Source organism: Aptenodytes patagonicus, chromosome 11 (genome assembly GCF_965638725.1).
Source record: "Aptenodytes patagonicus chromosome 11, bAptPat1.pri.cur, whole genome shotgun sequence".
In the NCBI taxonomy this organism is placed as follows: Eukaryota; Metazoa; Chordata; class Aves; order Sphenisciformes; family Spheniscidae; genus Aptenodytes; species Aptenodytes patagonicus.
In genome coordinates this window covers 24,224,153-24,237,959 of record NC_134959.1, presented here as the reverse complement: position 1 = coordinate 24,237,959, position 13,807 = coordinate 24,224,153, and the positions used below count along the sequence as shown (strand labels likewise).

Sequence of the window (13,807 nt, the reverse complement as noted above, 5' to 3'; positions counted from 1 at the left end):
CGTGCTTCCCATTTTCATTGCGCTGCCGATGTCCATATTCCAGCTTGCGGTCGTGTCTGAAAATTTCCAAGGGGAACCTGGGGGCTTTGTCCAATTTTGAGGGGTTAAATGAATCTTCTGGTATGCAGGAAGACGTGAGGCCGCTGGGGATTGTGTGTGATGGCCGAATACCAAAACGATCCCCAAATAGATAATTAACGTGGGCCATTTTTAGAGTTGTTACTATTACATTTCAGATTTATCACGGTCCAAAAATGGAAATGTGTCGGGACGCTCCGCATGCCCCTATTGTTTCAGGCTGCCTGCAGTCTCCGGAAGACAATGTCTGAGCTAGTCAGTACTGGTTTCATACACAGAAGGGATTTTGCCCCCTGAGACCAGATCTTTAGAAAGAAATACACTGCTGTAAATAAACACACTGCTGGAGGGCGGTGAGGAGCCTGGATTTTGTGCTAGGGAACAGCCGGAGCCAGGCTGGGCCGGGCTTTTGCACGCGATGGCTGCTGTTTCGTAGAACTGGAAATGCAGCCGCCCGTTTCCCCTCCGCTAAAACCAGTTCCAGGTGACTTGGAGGCATCACGCTGGGCGGGAGAGAAAACACGGGAAAAACTGACTTTGGAGAAAATAGGCACATTGGCATTCATGAAATACTGGCTGCCTCTCCCTTTTTCCCCCAAAGCGACATTTTAAGCCGCTGGCATGGAGGTGGGAGGGCAGGTCTGGCACAGACCCCGCTTCTCCCACTGAATTCCTCTTTCAGGCACAACCTTGTCCCCTTCCTGTGATGGTTTCTGGCCAGGTTTACACAGAAAGAAGGGGTTTTCTCCTCAAAACTAGGCTCAGCTTTTAGTTGGACGTTGCCTGTCGTGTTGCCAGCGGGAGCATTCGTGACCTGTGAGCCCGTCCTGCGTCCCCTGCCCCGCTCCTGGGGTGCCGGGAAGGGAGCGGGGCTGGCGGAGGGGGGGACCTCCTCGACGCTCAAAACTGACTCGGTGCCTTGAAACTCTTCTGCCTTTAACAGCTCAAGCTGCAGGAGGGGGGGAAGCTGGCCAGGGGGAATACGGGACTTGCTTATTTTGCCCGTGATCTTTAAAAGCATGAACAGAGCCCACAGTAAAGGGCTCTGTACAAATAAAGACGGTTTATTTAAAATGAAGCCTCAGAGGGAGGCTTCCAGTCTTATTACCCTATCTCCATATCAAAAATATCTATATAAATATCCCCGACGCCCGATGATGGGTCCGCCAAGCGTCAGGTGAGGTTGCTAATGGTACGTTGGGTGCAAACCCCTGGTGGTACCAGGCTAGAAGGGAAAGCATGCCGGCTCCTCGGGTCAAGCAGGGCGATGGGTAGGTGCCATGCTGGCCAGGCCGGTGGCTTGGGCTCCCCTCCGCTTCTGGGGCGCGCATTCGGGGCCCGCCCGTTTACCTTCTTTAACCAGCTTTTCCCCGTGGGAAGTGGCGTCAGCGAGCCTCCGCGGGGCACGGGGTCCTGACCCGGACCCCCTACTGATTTCGGCAGGGTGATGCCGGCACCGGGAGCACCCACACCAGCCGGGCGGGGTGAACCCCGCCGGCATCCAGACAGCACGAAACCACTGTTTTTTGGTTAAAACCCAGGGGTGTTGGTCCAACAAAGTTACGTTTTCATTGTTGCTGGCCGGATAACACGGAAAATAATTTCTCAGCCTTTCCACGCGTCGTATTTTTTTCTTTTTTTTTTTTTTTAAAGCTTTTTTTTTTTTTTTTGCGCAAAGAGCGAAGCGAAAGAAGCCGGCTGGGAAGTTTTGGGGTGGATCCTTCTCTTTTTGGGGTTTGTTTTTTTTTTTTTTCCCAATCCGAAACGCGTGATGCTCGTCCCGGGGAGGGGGGGGGGGGGGGGGAGCCCGGGCATGGCCGCGCCCGCCGCCCGCCCCCCGCCATCACCGCCCACCCCCCCGAACGGGGGGGTGGGCGGTGATGGCGGGGGGCGGGCGGCGGGCGCGGCCGTGGGGAGGTGCTGAGCCCGCCGCCCCCCGGGAGCTGTTCGGCCCGGCCCGGCCCGGCCCGGCCCGCAGCGGTGAGTACCGACGGCCCCCCCGAAGATGCCGTGATGGTGGTGGGGGGGGGGGTGTTGGAGGCCGAGGAGAGGGGGCCGGCCGGGCTTGGGGCGGGTGGCTTTGCCACGGCGGGATGGTTCACCGTGGGGTGGGTGGGTGGTGATAGCCGGGGAGGGGGGGGGTGGGGGGGGCCGGGAATGCGCAGGCGGTGACTTCGGATATCCCGGCGGGAGGGCGGCGCTGGCCGGCAAGCGTAACCCCGCTGTCAGCCCCTGGATGGGGACCTGCGGGGCAGTGTCCCCACCGGCTCGTCCCGGGGGGGTTTGTGGTGTCCCTTCTGCCCTCCTTCCCCTGGGACAGACACTCCAACCCCTGGATCAGACCCTCCGTCCCCTTGAACAGACCCTCCTTCCCCTGGGACGGACCCTCCAACCCCTGGATCAGACCCTCCGTCCCCTTGAACAGACCCTCCTTCCCCTGGGACAGACCCTCCGTCCCCTTGAACAGACCCTCCTTCCCCTGGGACAGACCCTCCAACCCCTTGAACAGACCCTCCTTCCCCTGGGACGGACCCTCCAACCCCTTGAACAGACCCTCCTTCCCCTGGGACAGACCCTCCAACCCCTGGATCAGACCCTTCATCCTCTGGGTCAGATCCTTCATCCGTTGGGACAGACCCTCCAACTCCTGGATCAGACCCTCCATCCCCTGGGACAGACCCTCCGTCCCTTGGGAGAGCTCCCCAATCGCTTTACGCTCCCCTTCCCCAGCCCGGGCCCCTCCGTTCGCACATGGTGTAAAAGTTGTCCCACCCGTCCCCACTCTCCGTGCATCTGCATCCGCTCCTAAAGATGCCAACCGGACACGCGACCCCCCCAAGCAAACGCCGGGGCCTGGTGGCTTCACTCCCCAAGGCTGGGGACGTTTGGTAGGGGTTTTTCCTGGCAGCTGCCACGAGCGCCTCTCCTTCTCCTCCAGCATCGAGTCATGGGGGGGGATCTGGCGAGCTGAAGGCTGGGGAAGTGCAGAAGTGCTTCTTCGGGAGCTGTTTGCAGCCCGATGCTGCTCCGGCTGGTGATGATAATCCTTCGTGCAGCGCGTTTAGGGGGGGGACCGAGGGGGTTTACGCTTGCGGATAGGCTGCCCCTCTCTCCTCCTCTGCGCCCAGCAAGACGCCTCGTCCTCCAAGATAGCGGCGAGCGGAGCGTTTCGCTCGGCAGCGTGAGGGTGCTCGGAGGATGGCAGGCAGGGAGGTGTTTTCCCATCAGCTCCGCCAGCCTGAGGACCTGATGCACTAAGTCTCTGGGTGAGTAACCCTAATTTAGGCGGGCGGCTGGATTAAAGCCAGCGGGGCTGCGGGGCTGGAGGACTTGGTGGGCAAACACACCCTTCGGAGCTGGTCACCACAAGGAGGGTGGAACAGGAGACAGAAGTGAGTCGAGAGCCGAGCTTCGGTGGCGGAAACATCTCTGAAGGGCTGGGTCCTCACTGCTGACTCCCCGAGAGCCTGAGCTGCTTCGCGGGAACGAATTGGGAGGATCCCCGTGAACCTTGAGCCCCAGATTTGAAGCCTCCTGGAGATGCACTTGAAGCTTGCTGGAGAAGCTGGAGTCAGAATCAGGCCGGTGCGAGCACAACCCAGGGGTGCTCAGTTCTGATATCGCTCCCCTCATCTCCGGCATCAGCTTCCTCCTGCCAGCCCAGGTATCAGGGGCTTTCATGCCGGTGTGTGATACCACTCTGCTTTTCTGGGGTCAGAAAATGTTTTATTATGGGCCAGAAATCAGATCCCATTGAAGCTGTTCAGGGGACAGGGAACAGAGCAATGGGAGGAGGAAGGCTGGGAACAAAAGCTCAGGGCATGTGGAAAGGATCTGTTTTGAAGAACTGAGTCGGGGGAGGATGTTTTCCTGGAGTAGCCTCCGGGAAATGCTGCATTTGCTTTGGTTACAGCTGTGTGTGAGCCTGGGACGTATATTTTCTGGTGATGTGCGTTTTTGTTTCTCTGCTGTTGCCTCTGGAGCGTCCCAGCTGGGATAACGTGGAGGGAAGGCATCCGGTGAGGCTTCCAGCTGCCCCCAGAAGTGCACCTACCTGCGGTGCAGGCAGCCCCTAGCACTTGCCCTGGGCAGACAAGCAGTCCTGGAGCTGCTCTCCGAGAGCCCGGCATCCCTCACCACCCCAGGGATGGGGTTTGCTGGCAGCCTGCCTCCGCCAGCACTGTCGGCGTGTGCCACGCTGTTCCCAGGACCTGCTTGGTTGGGGTTCGCAGTTTGCATCTCTTGAACGGGTTGCAGACATCGCGCTGTAGCAATGTGAGGGTGGGCAGGGTCGTACGACTGCTCGAATTTGAGACGCCGGCTGTGACGCTTCTCCCTCCCCGCTGCCTTTCTGAGCTCGGTCTAAAGAGAAATGAGATCATTTAGAGCCGCATCAGCACGTCTCGCCCTGGGGACATCCTTGCTCCTGGGGTCTGCGCTGGTGGACAGCAAGGGACCCTGTGCCTGTTGCTGGCAAGCTGGTGCAGTTTGTAAAGCCATCGCTTGCAGGGAGTCAGGGGACCCCGGTGCCTGGCCAGTCTGTGCTGGAGGCGAGGGGCACGGGGCCCGTGCACCGGGGTTTCCAGTGCGGAAAAAGCCTCTTAGGGTTCAGCTGCCGGAGCTCAGCTGCGGGTGAAGATGCTCTTTGCCCTGGGGAGATGTCTCTGCCCTGCATCCCCCCGCAGTCCTCATCTCCGCTCAGTCTTCCAGCGATCCTCCTCCCTCACCCCAAAACAGTGGGGTTAGGCGGTGCTGGAGTGGCCGCTAGCTACCCTGTGATTTACCAGTCTGCCCAGTTGTATACTGGAATTGCGTCGGCTTTGTTCGCCTTTTAGCAGTCTCAGTGTGGCATGTGAAGAGTCTGGGAGGAATAAATCCTTCTCTTGCTCCCGTTACACCCAGTGGAAAGAGTTTCCCACTGACTTCAGTGGAAACCTCTGCCCGGGGAAAGCTGGCCGGAGTCGCTCGCGCCACCGTAAATCAGGGCTTGTTCCCCGGGAGCCGTTGGCGTGCCGAGAACGTAATACCCGGTTAATTGATGAAAAAGCGACGCTTGCAGACTCCTGTCCTGGGTCGGGGTTGCCAGCTCTCATAAGGAGCTCTTTATGTGAGAGCCTTGGCTTGCGTTCAGAGGCAGGGTGGGGGGAAAGGAGAAAAAAAGGTAAGTTTTCTGGCACGGTGGAGTAGCCAGGTGTTAGAAACTGCTCCTGGCAGGATGCAAAACCGCAAAACGGCATGAAAAAAAGGAACTGAATGCTTTTTCCCCAAAAAAATCTTACAGTTTGTCTTTTAAACCTCTAAAATATCTGTTGAGGGACCTGAGTCATCACTTTCTGCTGCTTTGGCTCGGTTTCCTGGCAGCTGGCTTTGTGAGGTTACTTGTTTGGATCACAGGGGCAGGGGAAAAAGTAATTCCTGGGAACTCAGGTGAGCTTGGAGATCGTAACAGTGTTGTTAAAACACCAGAAAAACAAACAAACGTGGTATTCAGCAAGAAGGGCTCCACTTTTCAGTTGCCTGCTGCTTTTGCTGAGGCTTTGGGTTTGGGAGCTGTCAGATTTTCTGCCTGTAGCCAACAGGAAAAAGCTCGCGTCTAAAATAGTCGCCTTCCCCCCAGCCCCGGATTTTTCGTCATCACAGGATTCCAGAAGCTGAGGATTCAGGAAGAAACATCAGCCGTCGTGAGGCTGATTTTAAAAATGAGACGAGCTGGAAGCGCAAGTTTTGCTGTTAAACAGCAAATCCAGGGCTGTGCAACCATTTAAACAGAGTTTTATATTCCCTCCAGTGGTGTCTAAAGCTGTTGGGAAGGGGTCGAGAATTTATCAGACATGATTCTCATAAACCGCCGCGTTTTTTTGTATCGCTGGCATACAGCTCCATCTCAGGGTGAAGCTTCGCACGTCAAGTGGCAGCACCTCTCTGCTGCAAAGCAGGCCGGTAAAATAAAATTCTTTCGGAAAAGCTTGGATTGTAGCGATGAGAGTCACCTCTGTGCAGGGTGAAGGTGGGCTCCAGCCCATGGGGACGTCAGCGGTGCTCTGTGGCTTGGTGTCGGCGTGCCAGGGCAGAGTATCGCACATAACTACCTATTAATTAATATTTATTTATGCTATCAGGGGAAGGGCTCTGAAGCTCTGGCTGCTGTGGGGATGAGAGGGTGCGCGGGATGGATGGGCCTGCGCGCTTGTCGTCCCTTGGGGCTGCTGGTGGGGCCTTGCTGGCACACTTGTAATTTTGGCATGCGGTTATGTTAGAAATTGGTTAAAGATATTTCTCATTACCTAAGTGATGATTTTTTTTTCCCCTCTTACTTGTGATACATGGTGTTGGCTGGAAATGGGAATTCAATTAAAATTCAGAAAGCCAGCATTTTTGTTTTCAATAGCTTAGAAAAGCCTTTAATAAGTTAAACAGCCGGTATACATTAAGTATTCTTAAAATGCAGGAGGTTCCCTCTGCACCTGCGAGGGAGCCCCGCTGGCTGGACGCCCTTTACAGCCCAGCCGCCTTCCTCACGGGGCTGCCCTGCTCCTTTACATTTCCTAGGGTCTGGCTTTAATTAAGTCAACTTTTACCTCCAAATCTGGTTGTTGAAACAGATATATCCCCCCTCATCGTGAGAGCATGCCCAGCTCCTGTACGGCTGCTGTCGTATTGGGGAGGGAAAGTTTTAATGCGGTGGCTGGAAGTTAAAATCTGCCCAAAATCCTGAGAGTGCCTTGTCCTCCCTCCCTGCATCTCCTGGTTTGCTTGTTTGTCCCACCCGGACCACGTGTCCGACATGAGCGTCGCTGCCACGGGGAGGTAAGAGATTCATGTTTGGCATTTGCCTCTCTTGGACGGAGCCTCCCGCGGGCGCTGCCTGCGCCGGGCTGCCCGCGGCGGTGCTGCTGCCTGCAGGACCCAGCATCCCGCTTGCCCGCGGCCAACGGGCAACGTCATTTTCTGCTCTGGCCTGGCGAAGGGAAGTGGCTGCCCCGGCACCCGGCAGCGTGTGAACGCAGCGGGCGCAGAGCTGGCGCGTAAACCTTTTCCTTGGGTCTGCTTTGTAGGGCGGTTGTGTACAGGGTTTGATGCAATCTCCAGGATTCACAGCGACGTCACGATGTTTTCTGCCCTAAATCACAGATTTCCCTAAATTGAGCCCCAGAGGAAGCCTGTAGTCAAGCGAAAATGTGCAATCTTCTCAGCATATCTAAGCCAAATACGCGCTTGCCAGCGGAGACTGGAATGGGGTCAGTCTGTGCGGCTTGGCCATCGCTGCGCGTCCTTAATGGAGGACACCGCTACACTCTCGTCTTGCCCTGCCCCTCACTTGCCCTTTCTTCTGAGCAACAAGCCCAGAGCTGCCTCCACTCCAGAAACCGCACACGGATTTGCGAGCAGGGCATGCCGTGGGCGCAGGACGTGCAGTGGGTGCAGGACGTGCAGCAAGCACAGGGCTTGCAGCGAGCACAGGGCATGCAGCAATTGTGGGGCATGCAGCGAGCACAGGGCATACAGCGAGTACAGGGCATGCAGTGAGCGCAGGGCATGCAGCAATCCGCGGGGCATGCAGCAGGCACGGGGTATGCAGCAATCACAGGGCATGCAGCAAGGCTGGGCTCTGCCTCCTGCAGAGGCACCCGTGGTGCAGTTGTCTGGTAGCAGCCATCAGAGCCTGTCTTTTTTCTCTCGGGTTTAGAGGAAATACTTTTTACGCGTTCCGTCCCTGCAGCTCCTCCAGACCCCTGTCAGCAATGGTGCTGCCTCCCTCCGCACGTCACCACTGGGTGTGGAGGAGCGAGTTTTGCTTTTGTTTGCCAGGCTGGAGCCCTTTGCTTTCCGCCGAGGGAGAATTACGGAAACACCTTTGCCGCTGGGAGCCCGAGGGCCCTGCCCTCTCCGGAGCACTCGGCTCTGCTGCTCTTCAGGGCTTGTGATTTCTTGCTGGTAAGTGGTTTTAGATACTTTGCGGACAGTGTAATGACATTTTAAGACTTCATCTGGAGGGGGTTGGAGAACGAATGCTGTTCCCTTTGCTCCCCTGGTGCCAGGGCAGGCTCTGCCCGAGGGCGCCGGCTCGGTGCCAGCCAGCTGGTATCTGAGGCTGCCTGCACACTGGGAGCATGCAAAGGTGTTTGGTTTTACTCGTGCATCCCTGGCTTACTGAGATCTCCAGTTTCGGTGTCTCTGCGGGTGTGAGCCCCTCTGTGAGGACGTGGGTCCCATCCTCTGGTCCTGCAGCAGTGACTGGGCAGCGGCCGTGTCCCTACAGTTGCGGGAGGGACCGGCCTCCACCCCAGAGGGATGCTGGCGCACGTACGGGACCACTGCAGAGGCTCTTGCCTTTCCCAGCGCCCTCCCGGGGGACGGCAGCTCCCCTTAGCTACAGGGCGGCTGGTCGGGGCAGAGCGGCCCCAGGTCCCTCCAGTTTCTGCTGGGGGAAGCAGCCAGGGTGGCAGGTTTGGGTGGTGCCGTGGGGGGATGCGGGGGGAACCCTTGGAGACATCATCAGGGCTGTGTGGCGGTACGGGGAGCGGGGCTTCGGTAGGAGGGGGGGATGCAGGGCAGGATGGGACTGTGTGGAGGAGTCTTGCTCCCATCCTGAGCTTCATCATGAGCTGGTTTCTTCATCATGAAGCTGGGTCCTTCATCATGAGCTGGTTTCTTCGCTGGCGCCGCTCTCTCCCGGAATCCAGCAGCTGCTTTGCCACAGGTGGGGATGGCAGAGGCAGCTGGAGGTGGTGAATTTGTGCTTGACATCTGCGGTGGCTGCCTCAGCTCTGGACTGGGCAGGGGAAGTGCTTTGGAGTGGCTTTTCAGGTGATGATGTTTTCAAAATGAGACGAGCAGTGGATGGTGCTGACGAGCCCTGTGCTTCACAGGCAGCACAGGGAGGGCACCGCGCTCACCGGTCCGGGCGGGAGGATCATTACTCCCATCCACCCGGCTTCTTCAGGGCATCTTCCCTAGTTCTGGCTGCTGACAGTCCTCTTCGCAGTCCTAAATCCCAACAGATGGTGGTCAGCCTTGGGTTGGACCCTCGGGCGGGGGAGACGGGAAACAGCACAGAGCAGCGAGGGGCTTTGCCCAAGGAGGAGGTCTGTAGAAAGCAGAAAACAGGATGGCCCCGTCCTCTCCGGCTCTGGCGGGATGGCTGCGTGCCACAGCCGAAGTTGGGGCCGCGGTGCCTGCAGACCAACCCGGAGCCTGCAAGGTCTTCGCAAGTGCTGAGTGCCCTTGTTAGTGATGCATGAGCAGCAGAGGAGCTCTGCCAGCGTGATGGACCGTAAATAATGATGTCTTCTAATCCCCTTTCCCTTGAGGGTCTTATGTGCCGGACCTGTTAATGTGATTACACTGGTATTACGGTGTTATATATTATGCTGTTACGGTACCTGTCAGTGTCCCGACTCTGCAGGGCACCGGGGAAGCCGATGCCCCGGCACATTCGTACGGATGGAGTGGTGTCCCCTTGCGTCCCACGGGATGCCCTGGGAAATGGCAGTTGGGCAGGGGATGATCCCGTCCCGTGGCCTGGCACGTGCCCGCACCCCCTCGGTGGCTCCTGCCTGCCCGGTGGCCCCTGCCTGCTGGCTGCCGGGCTGAGCAGGCTGTCACGGCTGAGCACCCAGCCAGGACTGGGCTTCTAAAGGGGCCTGGGCCATCCGGCAGCGGCACCCATGGGTGGGACAGGCTGTGTCACAGCTCCTCTACTCGCACCACGTAGCTCCTTGCGAGCCAGCCGGCTGCCTGACGGGGTGCCTGGAGGCAGGGCTGCAACCTCCCCTCTGCCCCCGAGCAGGGAGCAAAGGCAGCTTCACCCAGGGGGTCCCTGGGACAGGGACCGCTGGGAGGTCCCCAGGAGGTTTTATGGCTTCTGCAGATTCCCTTTCACCCATCACTCATCCCGGGCAGGGAGGCAGTGATCTTTCCCCCTGCATCCAGCTGAAGAAGCTGGATGGGGCTCCCAAATCCGCGAGTCAGAGGTGCATGACCCAAGGCTGCAGAGGGAGCAACGAGCATCCCCATGGGCAGGTCCTTCTGCATGGGAGGTGCTTCTTTCTTCAAAGTTATGACCCCAGATTTATCGATGCTTGGATGTGGCTTAGTGGGTCGTGTCCCTGTTATCCCTCTGGTTGCTCTCTGGAGACGGATCTCCCGCTGGGTGAAACTCTCCCTGCACGGTCAGGGTGGGATCCCGGCACAATCCCTGCCTGCCCCGTGCTGGGCCTGGGGTGCTGGGATCAGCCTGACCTAACTCCAGCCACCTAATTGCCACAAGGGCTAATTGCCACGGGTTCCCTGGGAGCTGGGGGAGAGGATGCTGCAGCCTGTTTGAGACCCTGCACGGCGTACAGGTACCCCCTGAAGACGCCAGTCTCTCTCTGGGGACTACCGAAGGGAGCATGGTTTTTTTCTGCCTCGTTTTTCAGCTGGGATCTGCATTGCCCGTCCCACTCTCTGCCCAGTCCTGCAGCAAATCCTGGCTCCCTCCCTTCTCTTCTCCTTCACCGCCCCAGCCCCATCCATCCTGGGTGCTACAGGCGGTGCCTGGCCTGCTCGTCTCCATCCCTCCCAGGGCTGAGCAATGGTTTGAGGTGGGAGCGTAATGGGAACGTAGCTTTGGGCTGATTCAAAGCAGTCCTTGGAAATTGGTGTGGGGTCTCGGTGAACGCCTGGGCTTAAACAAAAGGTTTCACGTGCCAATAGAAGCGTGATGGTGTTACAGTCCCCAGAGCTTCCCGGTTTCTGTTTCGGAGGGGCATTTTGCAGTTATGTTGTCTGTCTGGCCCCGAATCCCGGATCCCTCTAACGGTGTCGTTATGGGGGTGCTGCAAGTTGCAGCTCAACCAGCCCCGGAGAGATGCTGCTGGATGCGGCGGGATGGGCTCGTCCTCGCCGCTGGCAGCCTGGGTGACCAAATGCTTTTCTCCAACCCCGTGCACTGCACCGGCTGCCTGCCCGCCCTGCCGCGTTGGCTCGGTGGTGGGCGAGTGGCCACGTGTCCGGCCCTACTGGCACCCGCCTGCCCCGTCCTCAGGATCTGCCGTGTCACTTGTCCCCAGTGCCTGGAGTAGCCTGGATGGATTTACTTGCACCAGGGAGCAAAAGAAGGGCCGGGGCTGTTCCTTGGCTGGTGATGGCAGCTCTGCGGTGCTGGTGATGGAGGGACTTTCCCCGTCCCTCGGCCCTGATACACCCCATGAGACGGACTGTGGTTTGGGAAGATCTTCCCAGGGTGGGACCTGCTCTTTGACGGACATCTGAGCATCAGGGGCACGGAACAGGTATGGGCTGCCCTTTGCCGAGCGATGCCCTCCGGGGCAGGTACATGGGAGGATGGGGCTGCCTGGGTCAGGTGAGGGAGCAGGATCAGTCCCGCTTTCTTGGCCAGCCCTGATCTTGCTAAGAAGCATGATTCAGCCCCCCTGGGGTTCCCAAGGAGTTGGTGGTGCTGCCGGCTGGGCGAGGGCTGGGTGCGTGTGCTACGCCGGGGGCCTGGGTGGCAGCCGCCCTATGCTTCTCGCTTTCACCACGTGCCTTTAGAAGGGGTTTTGGGGATGCTGGGTTACTCCCCGCTAGACTGCCCCAGCTCCTTGCATACCCGGTACCTGCCAAAGCTGACCATTCAAATTCAAATTGTTTTAGAGCTATCCAACCACAAAACAGGTGTCTGAACCCTTTCCCAGACCATTAAAGCTGCCTTTCACTCTCTCCGCCGTGATAAATTCATTTAGCTATCGCCAAATGGCATTGTACCATATTAAAGCAAAGCAGAGACCGCAGCGAGATGGTGGATGATGGGACATTTCAACCCACCAAAGACCTCTTTCCCTTGAAAATGCCTGAATGCAAGAAGCGCCGCTGGGATGGACTTGTGTTCGGGGCCTTGCTCTGGGACTCCGGCTCATCCTCCCTTTCTGCCTCAGTTTCTCCCTTGGGCTTTTATTCCTGTTCCCTGTAGGACTCGGGAAAACTCCCTTGCATGTCCCGGTGCGTGGCTGAGAGGTCGCGGTCTCTGACGCAGCTGGGCACGGCAGCCCTCTTTGTGCAGCATCTTCTCTTGCTGGCTGGGAAACGGGGTTACAACCTTTCTGGAGGGGCTGAGACATGGAGCCAGTTTGGGGGAGCCAGCTCTGGTGCTGCGGGCTTTGCCTCGGCGTTTTCCTGCGATTTGTGACTCCCAGGACACCCCAAGTGACTTTGCACAGCTCTGCTGATCATCACCCACCGGAGAAGCTTGCCTGGGTGCTGCTGGCGTACCGGTCGGCGCAGCCGTTTGGGATTTTGGCAAGGAGGGCGCTGCCTACACCGGCACCAAACCATGCCAAGGTTTGGGGGCTTTTCTGGGGACAGCAGAGGTCTGAGAGGAGCTGAGCGTTGTGGGTGACTATTGCCTGGGCACGAAATGAAGAAGCAGCCGCTGTCGCACCGAGGTGGCCACTAGCCGTTGTCATGCCTTGCTTGGGACGGGATTTCACAGCTCCAGTGCGAGAAAACCAGCTGTCGGAGCAGCATTACCCGTTGAAGCATCATTAGGCACAGTTTGCATCAGGAAGGGTTCGCAGGGAAATTACTTAATTATGTTGTCCTGAAACCCTTCTTCCCGCTGTATCGGGCCCCCAGAATATCTCAGTACAGTCCCCTTGGCTCCTTCCGTCGGGCAGGGCTATGGGACTCGCTCACAGCGTGCCAGCCTGGAAACCAGAGCTCAGCCTGGGCATCGCCCTGTGCCGGGTCTCCAGAAATCTGGGAGAAGGTGAGCTCAGTCCCAGCTGTGCTGCCCGCGCTGGGATGCTCGGAGGCAGTTTTCAGCCTTTCCCTGCCTCGCAGGAGAGCTGAAGCTCCTCTGATGGTAGCGGGTACCCAAGGTACATCGTTGCAGGGAGTTTTCACGTGCAAGCATGCCCTTTCTGCCTCCCCCAGCCTGCTCGCCCGCAGCAGAGGCATTTGCTGGTGAGGGCACCGGCAGCACGGTGCTGTGTACATGACTAATTGCACGCGCATTCAGAAGGTAACGAGGCTGTTATTAAGACCAGGTGCAGGCTGGTGAATCCACCGTGTTGCCTAGGCGAGACTGAGAGGCAAACATTTTTGCTTTGCAAAATAATTCTGGAAATGACTGTATCTGTTGACAGGAGGAAGGAAAGCGGCCGGTGCGGGTTTTGACGGCGTGGGGAGCTGCGTCGGGCATCCATCCCGGCACATCCCGGCTTTTCCTGGCCTCTCCGGCTCTGTGTGTGCTGTGTTTCAGCTTTTCTGCTGCTCTGGGCAACCGTTTTCTGTGTCCTCCCGCTCCTCTCCTTTGCTTCAATCTTCTGACAACCCATTTTCACGTGCTCTTCACCCTCCCTCGGGTACTGCTGCTCTCCCGCTGTGTCTCCGCTGCCTGTGAGCTCGGATATGTGCTTCATAGGAACCCAGATTTACCTGCTTGATGGTCTTTCCTCTCATTTTCCCCTTCCAGAAAGGGAATTTGCTTCTACAATTGCAGTAGGCTGTAGCGGGGCAGCCCGAGTGGGTAAACTGAGTCATGGGTGACTTCTGTGGGGTATTACAGAAATCACGGATCGTCCCAAAGAAGGGAAGGGACATCCCCGAGGGGGACCCAGAGGGACTTTGCACCAGTCACTGGTGGATACTGGTACTTCTGGGGCTGTTTCAAATATGCCTGGTATTCCCTGAGAAAATAAATCTGATTTCTTTAAGGAGAAGCGATCACTGAAGTTTGACGACACTA

The 13,807-nt window shown here is 57.9% G+C and overlaps 1 protein-coding gene across 6 annotated transcripts in view; it reads left to right on the top strand.

The window, feature by feature from the left end:
• The first annotated feature begins 2,006 nt into the window (after positions 1 to 2,006).
• CPNE2 (copine 2) overlaps positions 2,007 to 13,807 on the top strand; it is a 58,733-nt gene continuing 46,932 nt past the window's right edge. The window contains exon 1 of one of the 6 annotated variants that reach the window (XM_076349567.1): positions 2,007 to 2,058. The gene's annotated coding sequence lies outside the window, so the exon portion shown is untranslated. Of the gene's footprint in view, positions 2,059 to 3,220; positions 3,345 to 3,459; positions 3,764 to 7,994; positions 8,014 to 13,807 lie in introns of those variants that run through there. The other 5 variants (XM_076349571.1, XM_076349566.1, XM_076349568.1 and 2 more) reach the window with 5 other exon arrangements.